Genomic DNA, 19650 nt, shown 5'->3' with positions numbered 1-19650 from the left:
TTTTAATGATCAGTTATATTTTTCTTATATAAAGATAATCTTTATGTGGCTGGTGTTTTACATTTCTGTATAGAAGATTTTATAACATATGTCATATATGGCTTCACACATGGTCTTTGGGAATTTTTGAATATATATAACATATATCCACTGTTAGCTCAGTTTAATATCTATACTTAAGATTTGTTTGGGTTTGCTGAGTTCTTGTATTTTTCTAAGTCAAAACCCCTTTGGAAATTAGCTAATAGCATTTTGCCTGGCAGGTTTTTTCCCTCAGGGGCTCAGAACACTTTGTATTAAGCACTCAGGGATGCTACTGCAGCAACATTTGTGCAAATTGAATATTGGTGACAACATTTAATTCTCTTCATTTTGCCTGTGTATTGAGAGCACCAGATACCTGAAACTATGGTCTGATGTTACAAGCATGCAGTGACAAGATACTGCAGTGACAGCAAATCCCCTTCTCCCAATAGCCAGATGTGCTTATTAGCCTACTTAGTGCATTATTTTGTTAAATCAAAATTGGAAATGTATGCCAGGATGCTAGAACTCAGTCAACAGTATTAATGCAAATACCTACTTCAAGCTCCATACTGTGTGATGCACGATGGTGTATGAGCAAAGAAAAAATTAAGACCGGCATCCCTGAGCTACACACATTGAAACAACATCATTGTGTTCGAAGAGTGGTAAGCTTGGGGGTCCATGATGCAGTTGTTTAAAGATTTTTCAAAAAATGAATACACAGGCATATGTGCATACGAGAGGGAACGTACATATGAGTTTGACTTTTCCTGTTTTGTCAAATGAAAGATGTGGATTATACAGATTTTCAAAATGGGCATCTGTAAATATGGACTTATTTTCAGGGCTTCACACATGGTCTTTGGGAATTTTTGAAATATGTGTTTATTTTGAGGATAGTGTTTAGTAATTAACTATTCTGGGTCATCTAAGGCAGTGTTTTTCAAACTGTGGGTCATGACCCCCTAAGAGATTGTGAAATAGGAAGTTGGGCACATCCAGCCTTGTTTTATTTTTTTAAAAGATTTATTTATTTATTTGAGAGAGAGAGAGAGAGAGTGGAGGAGGGGCAGAGGGAGAAAATCTCAAGCAGACTCTCCGCTGAGTGGGGAGTCCCTTGTGGGGGTTTGATCCCATGCCCCATGAGATCATGACCTGAGCTGAAACCAAGAGTCAGATGCATAACCAGATGTACCACCCAGGCACCCCCAGCCTTGTTTTAAATAAAAGTGAATGGAACAGAAAACATCTGGATGTAAGAGCTAAGTACTGTTTTATAAAATGTTTGTTTCTGGGGCACCTGGGTGGTGCCCACTTCGACCTACTCTTGGTTTCGGCTCGCATTGGGCACCATGCTTAGCGTGGAGTCTGCTTGAGATTCTCTCTCTCCTTCTCTCTTGTGCCCCTCCCGCTTGTGCTGTCTCTCTCTCTCTCTCAAATAAATAATATATTAAAAAAATATATTTGTTTCTGTTTTGAATGTATGTGTATGGTGTGCGTCATGATGTGAAATGTATTTATTACTGTGGACAGAAGTCAAAAGTTTGAAAGTCACTAATTGCTAGATCACTGGTTCTTCACCTTCGCTGCACACTGGAATCACCCAGTGGGCTTTGAAAAATAGGGCTGCATGGGTCCAGGCCCCTGGAGATTCTGCTGTTTTTGCTTTGGGGTGTGACCTAAGCATGGGGCATGCTTAAAACTTCTTAGATATGTAGGTAGGAAGAAGAACCCTTGAAGAGCTGAGCCTTCGAGACAAGCTCTGCTAGGTAATTTCAGTGCCTCCCTCTGGATTCTCATTTATTTAATTTGCCTTGGGACCAAGTTGTCCTACAAATTGGAATTGTGGCAGAGTCTAGGGAAGGAGCAGAGTGGGCTTAGGAGATAGATAATGGCTGCCCCAAGTGAAGGACACATGCAGTCTTGTGGGGTAAAAAAATAAAAGCTTCACAGTAGTTCAGATAGAGAAATGTGGAGGGAGAATGTAGAGTGGAAAAGAGACTAGGATAATTAGAATTGTGTGAGCATCCCACCTGCCATTCCACTCTGTGAGTGAATGGCCCGGAGTCAGTGTGATATGGGACCTCAGAGCTTGCTGTTGCCCTAGGTGGTCTGTTTATGGGTGCCTCTCACTACTGCGAGCCACTCCACACACCAAACTGCACTTAAGGGTAATTCTTTTTCTTTTTTCTTTTATTTTTTTATAATTTTATTTTTAAAATTTTCATTCCAATATAGTTAACATACAGTATTATATTAGTTTCAGGTATACAGTATAGTGATTCAACAGTTCTGTTTATTACTAATCTACTTTGTGGAGGGTTTTTATCATGAATGGGTGTTGTCCTCTGTCAAAGCTTTTTCTGCATCTTTTGAAATCGTCACGGGGCTTTTATCCTTTCTCTTATTGATATAATGTATCACACTGATTGATTTCTGAATACTGAACCATCTTTGCAACTGGGGATAAATCCCACTTGATTGTGGTGAATGATTTCTTAATTTAGTGTTGGATTTCGTTTGTTAGTATTTTATGAGAATTTTGCATCCATGTTCATCGGGGGTATTGGCCTGTAGTTCTCTTTTTTCAGTGGAGTCTTTATCTGGTTTTGGTTTCAGGGTAATGCTGGCCTCATAGAATGAATTTGGACATTTTCCTTCCTTTTCTATTTTTTGGAATTGTTTGAGAAGAATCAGTATTAATTCCTCGTTATGTGTTTGGTAACATTCCCCTGTGAAGCCATCTATCTGGTCCTGGACTGTCCTTTGTTGGGAGTTTCTTGATGACTGATTCAATGTCGTTGCTAGTAATCATTCTGTTCACATTTTCTATTTCTTCCTGATTCACTTTTGGGAGGCTATGTGTTTCTAGGAATTTATCCATTTCTTCCAGGTTTCCAATTTGTTGGCATGTAATTTTTCATCAAATTCTCTTATAATCCTTTGCATTTCTGTGGTGTTGGTTGTTCTTTCTCCTTTTTCATTTCTAATTTTATTTATTTAAGTGCTTCCTTTCCCTCTCTCTCTCCCCCTCCCTCACTCCTCTCTCTCTTCTTACTCATCCCGCCCCCTCCCTCTCTCTCTCTTTTTATGAATGTAGCTAAAAGTTCATCAATTTTGTTGATCTTTTCAAAGAACCAGCTTCTGGTTTCATTGATCTGTTTCATTGTTTTTATAGTTTCCCTGTTTCATGTATCTCTGCTCTAATCTTTATTATGTCCTTCCTTCTGCTGGTTTTGGTTTTGTTTGTTCTTTTTCAGACTGTTTTAGGTGTAAGGTTCACTTGTTTATTTGAGATTTTTCTTGCTTCTTAAGGTAAGCCTATATTATGAATGTCCCATTTAGAAAGCTTTTGCTGCATCCCAAAGATTTTGGACTATTTTGTTTTCATTTTCATTTGTCTCCATGTATTTTTTAATTTCATCTTTGATTTTTTTGGTTGCCCCATTCATTGTTTAGTAGCATATTATTTAACCTCCATGTATTTATGCTCTTTCCAGATTTTTTCTTGTGGTTGATTTCTAGTTTCATATTTTTGTGGTCAGAAAAGATGCATGGTATGACTAATCTTTTTGAATTTGTTGAGACTTATTCTGTGGCCTAATATGTGATCTATTCTGGAGAACGTTCCTTGTGCACTTGCAAAGAATGTGTATTCTGCTGTTCTAGGATTGAATGTTCTGAATACATTTGTTAAATCCATCTGGTCCCATATGTCATTCAAAGCCACAGTTTGTTGATTTTCTCTTTGGATGATCTATCCATTGATGTGAGTGCAGTAGTAATGTTCCCTACTATTATTGCATTACTATTAATTACTTCATTTATGTTTGTTATTAACTGTTTTATATATTTGAGTGCACCCATGTTGGGTGTATAAATATTTATAATTACTTTTTGTTCTTGTTGGATTGTTCCTTTTATGATTATACATTTTCCTTCTTTGTCTCTTGTTACAGTCTTTGTTTTAAAATTTTAAGGGAAATTCTTGGTTTATTCTCTTATGGTAGTCCTTCCCTCACAGAAGATGAAACTGCTATATTCATGTTACAAGGAGTGACTGAGTTTTAGCAAAACATCGTCATCTAATACATTAAATTAATCTTGTTACTTCTAATTCTATTGGTTTATATTCTTGTTCTTACATGGCTTCCTTTGCTCAGTGTGACTGTGTGGCTCATCCTGAATATAGTGGGCCAGTAAATTAACTCCCAACTTCTTGTATATCTGTTAGCAAAGATTAGAAGACATTGGGAAATGATGTGAATCGGCCTTCAAGCTTACTTCGACTATTTATCAGTAATCTTATCTATGTGTGAAATAAGAGTCAGAGGAAAACCTGTATTAAAAAGGAAAGTGGGGGGGGTGCCTGGGTGGCTCAGTTGGTTGAGCCTCTGACTCTTGGTTTCAGCTCAGGTCATGATCTCAGGGTCCTGGGATTGAACCCCCGGTCAGGCTTTGCACCTGGCAGGGAGTCTGCCTGGGGATTCTCCGCTCCCTCTGTCCCTCCCCCTACTTGAACACTCACACGTGCGCTCTCTCTCTAAAATAAATGAATAAATCTTTAACAAAAAATAAGGAAAGTGGGATTTAAATTGTTACCTAAAAAAGGTGAGGTCAGGCTTTGCACCTGGCAGGGAGTCTGTCTGGGGATTCTCCCCTCCCTCTGCCCCTCCCCCTACTTGAGCACTCACACGTGCGCTCTCTCTCTAAAATAAATGAATAAATCTTTAACAAAAAATAAGGAAAGTGGGATTTAAGTTGTTACCTAAAAAAGGTGAGGGATTTAAATTGTTACCTAAAAAAGGTGCCTGGGTGGCTCAGTTGGTTAAGCAACTGCCTTCGGCTCAGGTCATGATCCTGGAGTCCGGGGATCGAGTCCTGCATCGGGCTCCCTGCTCAGCGGGGGGCCTGCTTCTCCCACTAACCCTCCCCGCTCTCATGTACTCTCTCTCTCATTCTCACTCTCTCAAAATAAATAAATAAATCTTTAAAAAAAAAAAGGTGAGGATGATAATGAAGGTGACCACTGATATTGGTGACCGTGGCAGTGAACATTTATTGAGCTATTCACTAAGCAACCTGCAATGGGCCAGTGTTTTCCATGGATTACTTTACTTGATCCCTAGAACACCCCTTTGAGGTAGGTGCTATTACAGTCACCCCATTTTACACAGAAGGAACCCAAGTTAAGTGATTTGCCTGAGAGATGCAGCTGGGATTCAACATCAAATGTGTTGCCCACAGGCCTGAGAACTGAATCTTCTCGAGAGTGAGGAGAGGGCCAGGGAGGCTGTTCCAGGCCAGAGGCCAAACTTGATTCCAGAGAATGAAGGGACGCATGTGACATGACATGCTGGAGAGAGAGTCAGTCCAGTTACACAGCCTGATGGAAGAGCTGAAACTATGAAATATTACCAAAGAGTAACAAAAATAAAATGAGAGAATCTTCTTACACTGATGTAGGGAGTTGATAGGACATCTTGAGCATGGAATAAGCAAGGTGGAGGATGACACACAATGAACATTTATTTGGAAAAGAAACACATGTGTGTATGTGGGAGAGAGATATTAAATCTTCGAATGCACAGAAGTGATCTGGAAAGATAATCCCAAATTATAAGTGTCCTCCTCTGCCAAGGATGTAGGCTCCAGGTGTTAGTGGTGATGGTCAAAAGAACTTGAGCTTTGATCTAATATTTGTGTTTTGTTTCTGTTTGTTTGCAAGCAATTTGATTGCGTTTGTGTGCTTAGGTAATTTTGGAAAGGTTAGGGCTTTGATACAAAACAAATGAAAAAGGGGGATAATTCAGAATTTCATATTCAGGTTGGTCCCATCTCCAAAGTCCTAGACTGGAAGATTGCACAACTCTTTAAATTTGTAGAAGCTGAGATGATGCAAGGGCATAATGGAAAACAATTTGACACTTCATTGATAGAGCAGAGAGCTTGGTTGCTAATTAGCTCCATTTTTTTTTTTTAGTGAAAGAGTATTTGGGAGTTTTAGAAATCTGAGCATTGGCATAGGGATTTAGAAAATGTTCTGGTAAAGAAACCCTGCTTTTAGTTACCTGGCCCAGAGGTAGGAATGAGGGCCAGACAAGGAAGGGGAGGCCATTGGCTTCACTCCTAGCTATCACTGCATCCTTCCAGAGCTCAGTGAGGCAAGTCCTCTTGTGGTTGTGCACGGTATTTTAAAAATGTTTCCAAAACCTAAACGGCTAATTCTGTGTGTTGTAGATGGAGACAAGAGATCTGGACTTCTGAACTTCTACTCTGAAAAGATAAAATGTGCAAGCCCTTCAGGATGCTGGGGAGGCTGGGGCTGAACTGAAGAGGGAGACAGGGACATGCCGGCTTGAAGGGTATGTAACATTGACCTTATAAAACCCAGTGTGTGGCAACCCAGGGACATTTCTCGATTTCTAGGTTCAACCGTGCGTCAGAGAGATTGTGTGCTCTAGCTCAGTTATGCTGGCGTGAGTGTGAATTCTCTGACAGGGGGCAGCTGTGTACCTGTTTCCAGGTGTCTGAAGGATTCAGTGTAGGATGTATGGTCGCAGGGCCACACCAACACCAAGGTGGTTGAGGAGAACATAAACTATAGCTCCTATTGATGGAGCGCGGACTATGTGCCCGGTGAGGCTCTAAGCAGTTTAATGGATTGATTCATTTAATTCCCACAACACTGCTGTGAAACAGGCACGGCTGTTGTGCCCATTGTAGAAATGGGAGCACCAGGGAGCACAAAGAAGCTGGTTGCTCGCCAAGAGGGGTTGTGATGGTGGGACCCCATCCCAATATAAAAGCCTTACTCTGTCTGCTCTCTCCCTCTCTTGTACATTTCTTCCCATCCCCGCTTTTCTCTTTCTCTTTTTTCATAGCATCATAGGTCTCCAAATAACAGGGAATTAGCATCAAAGGGATGTCAGTAGACATCACTGGCGGATCTGACCTTCCAAAAATGGCCGCAACACTATTGCTTAGAACCTTGCCATGCTCGTTCAGGCAGGGAAGGCTACTTTCCCTCTCCTGGAGTCTGGATAGAATTCAGTGACAGACAGAAGGTGGGGAGGGACACAGAGTGGCTTCAATACCAGACCATCAGAGACGACATGGCTTGTACCTGGCTATCTTTTTCTTTAGGCACACTTGTCTTTGAGACCAGCCACCATTGGCCCAGTCCCCATAGAAAGGCCACGTGTAGGGATTGCAGCCACCAGCCCCACCTAAGGCCACACTGACATGTGAGCGAGACTTTGGGTGGCTCCAGCTTCCAGTGTTGGAGCTGCCCCCACTGATGCCGAGCAGAGAAGAGACAAGCTGTCCCTGATGCACTGTTCCTGCTCAGCCCTGCCCCCACAGCAGATTTGTGAGCAACACTAACGTTGTCATCGTTTCAAGTGCGTACTCACTGCAACACCATTTAAGGTAGAGGACAATACACTCATTTACAAGTAAGGAAATAGGGCCCCATTGAGATGATGTGACTCACCCAGGCCACATGATGAGGTGGGATTTGAGTCCAGGTCTAGTCTACCCAAGCTTATGAGATCCACCACTGCCCAGCTGTCCGCTCCTTCTGGATCAAGAGCTGGGACCTTTGCTGCCACTTAGACACTGCTGCTCTCAGAGAAAGCCAATCCATTTGGCAAAAGAGGACAAGACAGTAAAACAGAAGAACTAGCTTTACACAGTCTGCTGTTTCCTTAATTTGAACCTCAGATAAATGCTGCCAGTCCTGGCTCAGACATACAGTTCCCTCAGGAAGCCAGCTACCTTCCCTCCATGAGCTTAGACTCGATGGGATCTGCTCATGTCCCGCGAGATACTTTTCCGTATCATGTGAAGTAATAGTCATTCATGTGACCAGATACTTCTGTCACCAACATAGCTATTTCTTGTTTGACTTCAGCCTCTCTGAGGCCAGGGATGGTCCTCCTGTCTCTGGTCTCCTCACCTCATGTCTTCTAGCACAGATTCTGACTCCCAGTGGACAATGAATAAAGGCATGAGAAATAAATAACCACAGAGCATCAACTGAGAATTTTCTTGACAATGATGACAGTAGGGCGAGGAAATGCAAAATTCCAGATATAAATACCGACATCTTATCTTGCGGCTGACGATTTGTCTTTTGAGGTCAGAGGTTTCTTTTTCACTTCCTTTGTCTTTCCTGTGAGATAAAACATCTTCACGTTTGACTTCTGTAAAAAAAACGACTTCAGTGAAATGCAGCAGTCAATTAACAATGACAGGAACTGGAAGCGCTCTGACACACTCTATTTCACTGCATTGTTATCCAAGTGAAAAACATTTTCAGATGTGCGACATGGGAGATTTGATTTTGGTGCGAATGTTGAAATAGGACATGTAGCTTCTGCATTCGTTCCGGGCAGCCTTTACTCATAGGAATGGGGGCACTTGTGTCTTTCATCTTGTATTTAGCTATGAGCGTGTCATTGTGGCTGCTCGAGAACTGTGGATAACTCCTATCTCTACCTTGTCCAGAATGTCTGCTCTTTTACCCTACGCTTTGCAGGTGTAGGGCTCCAGTTATAAAGGAGGCAACAGCAGGACGAGAATATGAGGATTGTTTTTCTTTGTTGTTGTTATTATGAGGGATGAATAAATGCATGCAAAATGTGAGGCAAGTTTAAGTCTTTAATCATTATTTTTTATGGCCCAATCCATCAGTTAGCTTTTGTTGCCTTAAAAAAAACCACCCCCAGAACATTAGTAGCTTAAAATAATAGCCATTTATTTAGTTTAGGATTCTGCAGGTTAAATGGTTTGGGCTGGACTCCGCTGATCTGGCTGGCCCAGCAGGGCTGACACATGTATCTTCAGTTAGCTACCAGGTTGGCGATGGCAGCCTCGCCTGGGAGGGCTCACCTCTGTTCTGCGCGTCTCTCATCCCCCCACAGGTTGGGGCTCCAGGTGAGTGAACACACCTGGCTTCTTGAGGCTAGGGCTTGAAATGACACAGGGTCACATCTGCCAGATTCTATTGGCCAGTCCAGACTCAAGAGAAAAGAAATCGACCCCAGCCCTTGATGGGAGGAACTGCAAAGCTGCCTTGCAAAAGGCAGGCATGTAGGAAGAGGGGAGAACTGTGGTCGTCTTTGCAACCCACAACACCACATGAAATGCCAATATTGTACCAAGGGAATTAACAACATTACGATACAGAATGAAAGGAAACCACGTGCATGGCTGATAACTTACGAGAAAAATGGCCCTGGGCTGAGAAGAGAGGACAGCAGGAAGAAGCTCAGATGGATACAGAATAGAAGAGCCACCAGCCATTTTCCCCCTTCCCCTCCCGCCTAACTCTGTGGAAGGGGGATTGAGAGGGAGGGGTGCGGCAGAGCACAGGGGGCGTAGTTGGTAGGAAAGACTCTGCTTTTGCTGTTCTCTTTCCTCCCATTGTCAGTGGTGGTGGGGGGGGAGTAGCAGGTGATGAAAGTGTGGCTCTCTCAAGTCTCACTTGGGGGAGCCAGCAGAGAGGGAGGGAAAGGGTTAAATGGTCTGTCTCCCGAATGGCTTTGTTCCCATGGGATCTCAGGAAGGCTTCAGCTACGAACACTTGGCCTCGTGAAACTACCACCACGTTCACGGTCACATTTCATCATCACAACAGCCCTGTAAGGGTGGGATCATTATTATCCTCACTTTACAGATGGGGAAACTGAGTGCTAAGAGGTCAAGTAACTTGCCCTCACGATCACAGTTGGGCATTGGCAAAGATGGGGTTCAAAGTCCAGTTGTGTGATGGCTTCCGTGGTGTACTTGGCTGAACCCCGCCATGCCGATGCGGCCTGCGGGTTTTTATAAAAATGGCGGCCCTCGTACAGGTGTGATCAGAGCACTTGGGGTTTACTCCCTCCCCTTTCCCTGGCCTCCATTTGGATCCTGGACTGAGGAGCATGGTATGGAAGTGTAGCGCTGGTGGGATGTCATCACCAGAGGAGAATCTGGCAAGCAGCAAGTAAGCAGCTACCTTTGGGAAGACCTCCAGCTTCCCCTGGGTAAGCAGGGATGGGTCATTTTCAGTCCCAACTGGGTGATCCATCTCCTCCTCCTGGCTGAGTCCTGAGGCCCCAGAGGCTGGGTTTGAGTACCCTATTTCACAGTACCCAGAGGGTGCTCTGGCAGGGTCTAGAGCAAGCCTACGCCTCTGCTCACCAGACCAAAATCCTCAGGCCACTACTGGGCCCATCTGACACAGCTCTGCTGAAAATACCTCCCATGCCTTAATTAACCATGCACACAGAGGAGCACAGCCAGACTGGTGTCTTTCGCTGGACGCCTCCCTGATGTTCTCCCGTTCTCAGGCTTCTCCTTTTTCCATGCAACACAATCTCACTAATTAAATATAGCAGCGAATGCTTGTTTTTCCTGTTGCTCTCCTTGCTCACTGTTTAGTTAAAGGCTAGTGCTGCCATCCACTGGTGAATTTTAAAGTGATTTCATGAAGAATTTCTCTCTTTTCCTGTCATGCTTCTTTTTCCCTCTGTGTTTTCCTCAGTTCTGCTGGTTCTTTCCAACATGCAGATGCAGCTTCGAAGCCTGATAGTAATAGGATAAGTGAGTCTTGTTGGAAATAGTAGCATTGCTTTAAGGCTTGCGATGAGTCAGGTCCTGTTCTAGGTACGTCACCCATTCTTTCCTCACATGGCCCTGAGAGGTAGTGAGGCCCTGTCTTTGTCCCCATTTTACAGATGAGAAAATGGAGAGCACTGAAGTCATCTGTGTGTCATGGTGTCTGGCACATTCGAGGGCTCGATGAGTGTTAGCTTTTATTTGTAAAAATGGGCCGTATCTTGGCTTGGGTCAAGAATTTGTGTGCAGGGGCGCCTGGGTGGCTCATTTGGTTAAGCGACTGCCTTCGGCTCAGGTCATGATCTCAGGGTCCTGGGATCGAGCCCCGCATCAGGCTCCCTGCTCGGTGGGAAGCCTGCTTCTCTCTTTCCCACTCCCCCTGCTTGTGTTCCCTCTCTTGCTGTCTCTCTCTGTCAAATAAATAAATAAAATCTTAAAAAAAAAAAGAATTTGTGTGCAGTGACACATGGACACACAATGAAGGAGGGGGTGGGGTTGGGAAGTGGGGAGGCCATCAGGATGTGACCATGAGCAGGTGACAGTAGGTAGCTGGGGCTCAATCCCACTGGAGATCTGTGACAGATGGTGTAGGATACATCTTGGAATTATCCCACCAAGGGACACGGAAGCTGGGGTATTCTTGGAGAAATCATGGGAATCTTTTTAAAGCAGTTGCAGACTTCCTCATTGTAATCCTGTCTGTTGCCACCCATTTGTCCAGGGAAAGAAGCAGGGAAAAGCTCTTGTGCATTATTCCCCTCGACTTCCTGTACTTTCCCTTTGTTCTCTGCCTTGGCTGTCGCTGCACAGCATACTACCCCCAAACTCAGTGGAAAATTAACAATGAGCATTTATTTAGCTCATGCAACTAAAGGTTGGCTGGGGTTTGGCTGATCTGGGTTGAGCTCAGCTGGATGGCTCTGCTTCCGGCATACATCCAGCTAGGGTTGGCTTCTCTTGGCTGAGATATGGGCTCGGGCCAGCTCCATCTGAGTGCATTCTAAGTCAGGCTTCTGGGCAGTTGCTACCCAAAGAAGGCTCTTCTCATGACCATGACAGAGGCACAGGGGTGCGAGTGGAAACCCAAGAGGCCTCTTAATGTAGACTTCTCTATTATCTTATTGAGTAAAGGAAGTGACATGGCCAAACCCAAGTTAAGAGGCAGGAAGGTACATTCTGCCTTCACTGGGGAAGTTTCTACTGCGGGCCTTGGCTTAGAATCAATAAGGCACTCTGCCGGCTGCTAAACTGTGCAAATACAACATGAAATTTAAAAGTTTTACCACTGCCAGTCTTCGTTATCACTTTGGGCAAAATCCCAAATCTTTAACGATATTCTAATTTGTTATTAATGGGAGATGGTTATTAAAAGCTGCACACCCTCGGGTTCTAGAAACCTCTTTGCTGTCTCAGACCTCAGCTGGGGACTGTTGCCTTATCTCATACCGTGACTGCTCATCATGGACTCACAAGGTGTCTGGAGTTGTTGAGCTCTTCTGTCCCAGTTACAACTGGTCACCACCTGGGCAGCTGCCTCAAATGGTGCAACTTGGCATCTGCCCCTACCAGTTGCTCAAGCTCAGAGTGAAATAAGAGCAGCAAGTGGAATGAATTGTCAGTTATATTGATGTGTGTATTTTCCTACATTTTGGGAGAAGGCTGGACTCCTGTAAAAATCTCATTTCTCTGCTTTTCTCAGTACCTTGGCTCTCTTACTGGCATGTCGACAATTTGGCTGGAAGAAGAAGAGGCAGAGCTTTTATTTGGATGGAATTTGCAGCCATAAATCTACAGAACTTTTTTTCCAAGTTAGCATGGAAAAGACTTGCCATTTTATGCTTTTTGTGAGTTATAAGTCGTAAAGCATATGCTCAGGGTGGCTTGACTGTGTGTTGTTGGCCCTGTAAAGAAGGTCTGCGGAAAAAATCTAAGCCTTGAATGATTAAAAGTCTTTGCAAACACTCGTAAGTTATTTATACTGTGTCCACATACTGGCCGAGCAAGCAAGCAAGTGAACACAGACCTTGATGCTAACGTCTTAACCATGGCACCTTACTTTGTCCTGTTAGAGCATTCTAATTAACACATTAATGAAATCATATGCCCCATTAATACTAAATCAAAATGCCTGTGAGCTTAGTGGTTCACTTCTGTCTTTATAAATGCACAAGGGTGGAGCAGAAAGTATCAGAAGTGTGAGCCAATAACCAAGTGTCACTTCTTGGTGGGAAGGATGATGGGGGCAGTGGGTAAATGAGACAGGGAAAGGAAAGCAGTTGTGTTAATGGACAGATTACCACCATGGGCAAGTGGGGCTCTGTCCTTCGGGGGAACTCTGGGAGATGATTCGACCTCAACTCAGAGTTGCTTCACCAAGGTCGCTGGGGTATTTTATCCACTGACTCCCATCCATCGTTGGTGAGGACCATTTCAAGGGGCAGTAACTCTCTGGGCTTCTGGTCCACCCATGGGTAAGTCAAGTATGCTGCTGTCAGAGTCTTCAGAAAGAGTACCACCGGTACTTGCTGTGGAAACTCTAGACTTGTTAAGAGGATGGTAAGTGCTTGAAGGGACCTGGTGAGGCACCATTAGCATCTGCTATGAGCATGCCGGAGATTTTCGGGAATGGAAGGAGAGAATTTGTGGCTTTTGAAATGGAGCACAGCAGAAGCTAAATACCTTGAAGGACTTTGGACTGAATGGGGAAAGGTGAATATTCCTTTGCTTGGCTATTTAATTTATTTATATCTTGGCACAGCCATACAATGAAACATTATACAATTATGAACAAAAGAGGGAGAGCTAAAGAGATGATATGAAACTCTATTCAAGAGCACAGTGCAGAACAATGTGTAGAATATGCTGGATTTTTTTTATGCAGACACTTTTATTGGTTTATAATTTACATGTCCTAAAATTCACCCATTTTAAGGATACAAGTATGAGTGGGTAAATATATAGTTTTCTAGAAATTTCATATAAATGGAATCATACAATAGGTAGACTTTTGTGTCTGACTTTCACTCAGCATGGTGTTATTGAAATTATTCACATCATAGCATATGTCAACAGTTTGTTCCCTTTTTGCTGTACAATAGTATTTCATTGTATGGATATGTCACTTTTTGTTTATCTGTCCTACAGTTGATAGAAATTTGGTTTGTTTTTGGTTTTATTATTCCAAATAATGCTGCTTAGGAACATCCACACGTAGTCTTTATGTGGACATATATTTTAATTTCTCTTGGGTAGGTACTTAACCAGCGAAATTTCTGGGGCATATGGTAAGTATATGTTTAGTTTTTTAAGGAATGCCACACTGTTTTCAAAGAGACTATACCATTTTATTACATTCCCACCAACACTGAATGAAAGGTCCTGTTTCTTCATATCCTCTCCAACAACTGGTCACATCAGTTTTTCTGACATTAATCATTCTGATAGAAGCCTAGGGGCATCTTATCTCTGGTTTACCATTTCTTAATGACTAATGATGTCCAGCATCTTTTCATGTGCTTATATGCCACTCACAAATCTTCTTGGGGGAAATGTCTCTTCAAATCTTTTCTCATTTTTGTTTCTTTTCTTATTGATTAAAAAGGGCTTGGACTATTGTAATTTTTTTCTGTAAGGTCAACATTTTTTCCAAATAGAAAGTTTAAAAAAGAAAAATCCTAGCCCCCATCAGTGTCCCCACGCCCCATCAGAATGGTACCCTCAGGAATTGTTTCATGGTGTTTCATCCTCAGTAAAAGAATTAAAAGGAAGGGAGAGATCAGATTTTCAGTCTTCTGCCAGAAAGAGTCATTGTCTGGTAAAGACACAATGGATCGTTATTAAATCAAGACATACTTCCTTGACAGCTTTTTTTTCTGTAATGGGAAATTGGTGACTTAAAAATATCCGGATGTTAGATAAAGGAAAAACATGAAAAGACTTATTACTGTCTTTCTTTCTTCCGTCCCTACAGAAGTTACCCAGCTTTCTCAGCCTTTTCCCCCCGCGTTTGGGTAAGAGGCACTTGCTATGTGTCTGCCTTCCGGTGTAGAGTGGGACCCTGGGAGCGGAGGAGTGAGCAGAGCCTGTCGGCTTATGGGCACGGGCGCTTGCATGTTCCCCAGCGGCGCTTCCCTCACATCCCCTCCACACCAACCTTAATTGCGCACAAGCATGTGCGTCTGTGGAGTTGCCTCTCTTTCACTTCCCACCAAACCCGTTACTTCTACAATTTCTCCCATAATAAAGTGAACCAGATATAGGCCCGTAAATTTATTGAGTCTGAACAGAAATTAATGGGCCAGTCACCTAATAGTACATGGAGTAAAGAACAATGCGATGGAACAGAAAAATGTTTCAGTCCACCTGCCATCTCCTTGACTTTCAGCAGGTTGGCTTGTACTTACTGGCTTTTAATTTTTCAAATAGTCAGTGTGTACCGACTGTTCATTCTTTCATTCATCCATTGTATCTTTAGGAAATCCTACTATGGGGGCGCCTGAGTGGCTCAGTCGTTAAGCATCTGCCTTGGGCTCAGGTCGTGGTCCCGGGGTCCTGCGATCGAGCCCCGCATCGGGTTCCCTGCTCCGCGGGAAGCCTGCTTCTCCCTCTCCTACTCCCCCTGCTTGTGTTCCCTCTCTCGCTGTGTCTCTCTCTGTCAAATAAATAAATAAAATCTTAAAAAAAAAAAAAAAAAGGAAATCCTACTGTGCATCAGACACTTTGTGAGGCCAGAATCAGCCTGACAAAGTGCTTCCCCAGGAGACTCCCACCCTAGTGGGAGAATTAGACAATACATAAGCAAGCAAGTCAATACGCAACATGTCAGGTTATAATCAACATTACAAAATGAAAAATACAATAAGGAGGTAGGAGACAGATGGTTTTATAAAAATTCTGGAAGGGTGTACTACAAAGGATTAATAGAGCTAATCATTTAAATTTATTTATTTATTTTAGAATTTACTTTAGAATTTTCCTATAACAAACTCAGATTGCTTTTGTAATAAAAAGGTTATTCTAAATTTACAGAAAAACAATAGATTTGAATGTTTGCATGGTTAATCAGATCACTTGTATCCTCGTTTTATGACCAAAAAATGTTGAAAAAAGTCAATTGGAAAATAACACATAGCCTTTATTATCTGGGGGTGTGGTTTCTGCATGTTAGGAATTTTGGTATTTGGAAATACAAGATAAATAAATTACAGAAAACCAGACGTGTTTATAAAATGCCTTCCCGATGGGTAATTGGAAATGATGAATGCTCCCTAAAAAAAGTCTTGGTAAATGGTAAATTTTGCCACGTAGGTCAAAATAGAAAATGGTAGCATTAATGAAAGATGTGGGGACCAAAACAGCTGAGCTCAAAATGCTGTTTCTGACATTGTTTTATTTTGTTTTTACTGACAAATGGGAGTGTAAACATGTGTCTAGGAGTTCAGACAACACAACATAAAGTGGAGATGTCAGTCACTTAGTTACCTTGGCCCAAGAAAACTCCCAAAGTTGGAAAATTCAGACAACGATAAAGCATTTGAAGGCTTGACCGAGGCTGTTTGCTGGAGGCCCAGCTCCCTGGAACAGATGCTGTGGGTATGGGATGTGGGGGTGATCACATTGCTGGCTCCTCCTTCCTTCCTTTCCGCTCTTCCCAAACCTCAGGGCTCCATAGGCCCAACTCTGCCTTTTCACTGAGTGGTGCCACTTCTGAAAGGGGTAACATTTTATTTTGTAACATCACCACTTAGATCATAGCAACCGCTCGAGATAATGAAGCGGGAGAGCGAGGTTCTTGTCTCATGCAGTCGAGGAATGAATCTCGCTGACAAAGGAGGAATGAATAAAGTGATAGAGTTTTATTAAGCAAGGATACAGAAAAAGCCCTCAGGAGTGAGAAGGGTCCCAAAAGGGTTGCCACTGAGGGCTTTTAGCATTAGTCATTTATAGAAAGCTAACCAGGGAACTTAAATCTTTTTGACTTCTCTACTGGTAACACCATTGATTAAGGATGAGTGATAACATCTTTAATGGGTTACTTCTTTTTAGGGTCTGGTTATTTTTTGTTGGTCACAGGTGACTGTCATAAAAAAAGGTACCCCCCCACCCCCCCGGACACCTAGGGCATGGTGGTCTGGAGTGTTCCCTTATTTCTGGTTTCTGTACACCTCCTCAGTTTTGGGATTTCTGTGGGCCTGATCACATAGCCCCCTATCTCTCTCCCTACCTAGCCCCTCCTCTCCCTTACTCAACAATAGTGTGGTCACACAACCCCCCATCCAGACACCCACCCAAAACCTTCCAGCCCCACACTGTCAAGTCATTCAATTTCTGGTCCATGCCGATTTCAAAATCCATTTGGCCATCTCTGGTGCTGGAATAAACCAAATCTTATCCAAATATGAACTTCATTTTATATTTTGTAACCTTGGTCATGTTTTCTTGTAACTAACCAATTCACGCTCATATTTATCTAATTAAGCACCAGCAAAGAAACTCAAAATTTGTGGCCACATGGCTTGTACTTTAAACCTAAGCTCTCTGGCTCTACTCATTGCTTCCAGTAATTTCTCTTATTTCAAAGTGATTGATCCCAATATATATAGGCTTGTTTTTTTGTTAGTTGTTGTTGTTTGTTTGTTTTTTACTTGCTTATTGATTAGATTTTTGGGGAGCCCAACTTCCTTTCCCTTATTTTGCATTCCTAGGCAACTCATTACTGAAAAGTTAAATAATGCTGCTTCAGAGAATGTTATAGTAATGAGGCAGGAATTTTATCTACAAAGATGAAGTGTACTTTAAGCAAAAGCTAACATCTTAAAGTTTGATAGTATTTAACAAAAATTAAAGAAGGTGTCTAAAGGACTATATGAGATTGAATGAAAAATAATATATTGGCTCCTTTTTTCTTACAACAAATACCAAGTCCACTAAGAATAATTTATTTCTTCAATAAAATTCTTCGATAAAAATGTAGATTTATTAGGCTTTGTTTTGAGAATCTGCCCTCTTTTTCCTTCTTTGGACTTTGAAAAAGCAGAAGTTACGCTGACATGCTCAGTGTGGTATTTGCTGATGTTTGAATGTGTGTGTGTGTGTGTGTGTGTGTGTGTGTGTGTGTGTGTGTGGTTTTAATTTTTAGTTGTTTTTTTTTTTCTCCCTCAACCTTTTCTTTTGGTTAATGTGAATCATATTATATTTTCCACTCCTGAGCACTGTGATTCATTGCCATCTATTTCCTCTGGAGCTCACTACCCCACAGAGTCCTCTGGGAAATTGATTAGTCACCCCCGAGCAAGGCACCTTGCGTGCCTGTGGTCAGCATCTGCTCCAACAACTGTGTCTTTTGGAGGAAGATGAAAGTTGCTGTAGCATCTTCCTTTGGGAAAGTAATAGGGCATCAATTTGGGGGTTTGTATGGCTTGTTGCACTCCTGGATTCATCTTCACAATTTAACATACAGACAAGTTGGATCTCACAAAAGACAAATGTGTCATTTGGTTAAGAAGCTTTTCAGGCAATACTTCCAGCCTCAGGAAACACATATAAAAGTTGGTCACGGCCCCTTGCCCGTGGCATGTGCATAGAGTATTTGTGGATAGGTTGAGTCTTAATATATGAATGCAGTTTTGGAAAAGTTGGAATAGATTCATTTATCTCAAACATACTTTTATCTAACCCACTTGGATCTAACTTCAGAAAGTTTTAAGCCAAAGGATTTTTCTTCATAGGCCAGACTTATGAAGACATTCCTAAAGTCATACCTTAATCATATCAATTAGTTTTTTTAAAAGATTTTATTTATTTGAGAGAGCAAAAGTGAGAGAGATCACAGAGGGAGAGGGAGAAGCAGAGTCGCCCCTGAGCAGGGAGCCCGATGCAGGGCTCGATCCCAGGACCCTGAGATCATAGGCAGATGCTTAACTGACTGAGCCACCCAGGTGCCCCAATCATATCATTGTCTTTTTTTTTTAAGATTTTATTTATTTATTTGACAGAGAGAGCAAGCACAAGCAGGGGGAGCAGCAGGGGCAGAGGGAGAGGGAGAAGCAGTCTTCCCACTGAGCAGGGGATGCCCGATGGGGAGCTTGATCCCAGGACCGTGGGATCATGACCTGAGCCGAAGGCAGATGCTTAACGACTGAGCCACCCAGGTGCCCTCAATTATTGTCTTGAGGTTTCAACTTGCATTTAGTATTGCCGATCGACAGTTTGTGACTGCCTATCCACAGGATACAGTTGTGATCTTATCTCCATTTGACACCACCTGCTCTGAGAGCACAAGGACTGCTATCTCTGCAGTCAGAAGAATTCTTTAATTTCGTTAGAGTGAGGCCTCTTCAAGTTTACAGAACCAGAGCAGTCGAAGAGCAGGGACAAATGGTTAACCAGGTAGATGGGCTAATAAACAAGGTGTCAGAAACTCCATTTCTGGGCTGAGCCCTGGGTGGCATTGGGAAAGTACTTTTGCCTCGCTAGGCCTTAGGCTTCTTATGAGTCTGTTAGCATGGAGAATTGGAGGTGGGAATGCAACAGAAAACAGGGCACCCACATAAGGGTTAGATATGGGTGACTTGTTATCAGAACTGGGTCACACAAACAAAAGTCTTGACCATATATTAGATGAACACAGAGAAATAGAATGCTTTAACCTTTGCTGTAAAAAGTATAGCCAGTTCTCTCTCACTGAGACAGCGGAGCTCTTGTCTGGATATTCCACTCTTGCCTGTCCTGTTGATTATCTGGAAGCTCTGGGGAAATAGAGAACATAGTCACCTTCCAACTTGGAATTCAAATGTAAGAGTTGGCCTGCTGTCAAGACAGTCCCGCAGAGCCACGTTCTACCCCAGCTCTGACACTGGCCGGCAGTGAGACCTTGGGTAGGTCATTTAGCCTCTGAACCTCACTTTCTTTACTGACAGAATTTGACCGGGGCCAATTCTACCTGAAGGCGTGGGGTGCTGTGTGGAAAAGGGTCCTGAGGTACCCTGTTGGGATATATCACCATGACTGATGATCAGC

At 42.7% G+C, this 19650-nt stretch overlaps 1 protein-coding gene across 2 annotated transcripts in view; it reads left to right on the top strand.

Annotated features, from left to right (window-relative positions):
- The window catches only part of RIN2 (Ras and Rab interactor 2), a 239885-nt gene that overhangs the window by 44487 nt on the left and 175748 nt on the right, over window positions 1-19650 (top strand). For both annotated transcript variants that reach the window (XM_028123720.2, XM_028123718.2), the window contains exon 2: window positions 6268-6392. The gene's annotated coding sequence lies outside the window, so the exon portion shown is untranslated. The remainder of the gene's footprint in view (window positions 1-6267; window positions 6393-19650) is intronic.

The sequence above is a fragment of the Eumetopias jubatus genome, unplaced genomic scaffold, assembly GCF_037043125.1.
Source record: "Eumetopias jubatus isolate StellerSeaLion01/CBP00866 unplaced genomic scaffold, mEumJub1_p1.0 scaffold_9, whole genome shotgun sequence".
NCBI classification, from domain to species: Eukaryota; Metazoa; Chordata; class Mammalia; order Carnivora; family Otariidae; genus Eumetopias; species Eumetopias jubatus.
The sequence above is the reverse complement of the archived record's forward strand: the minus strand, read 5'-3'. Positions and strand labels throughout refer to the sequence as shown.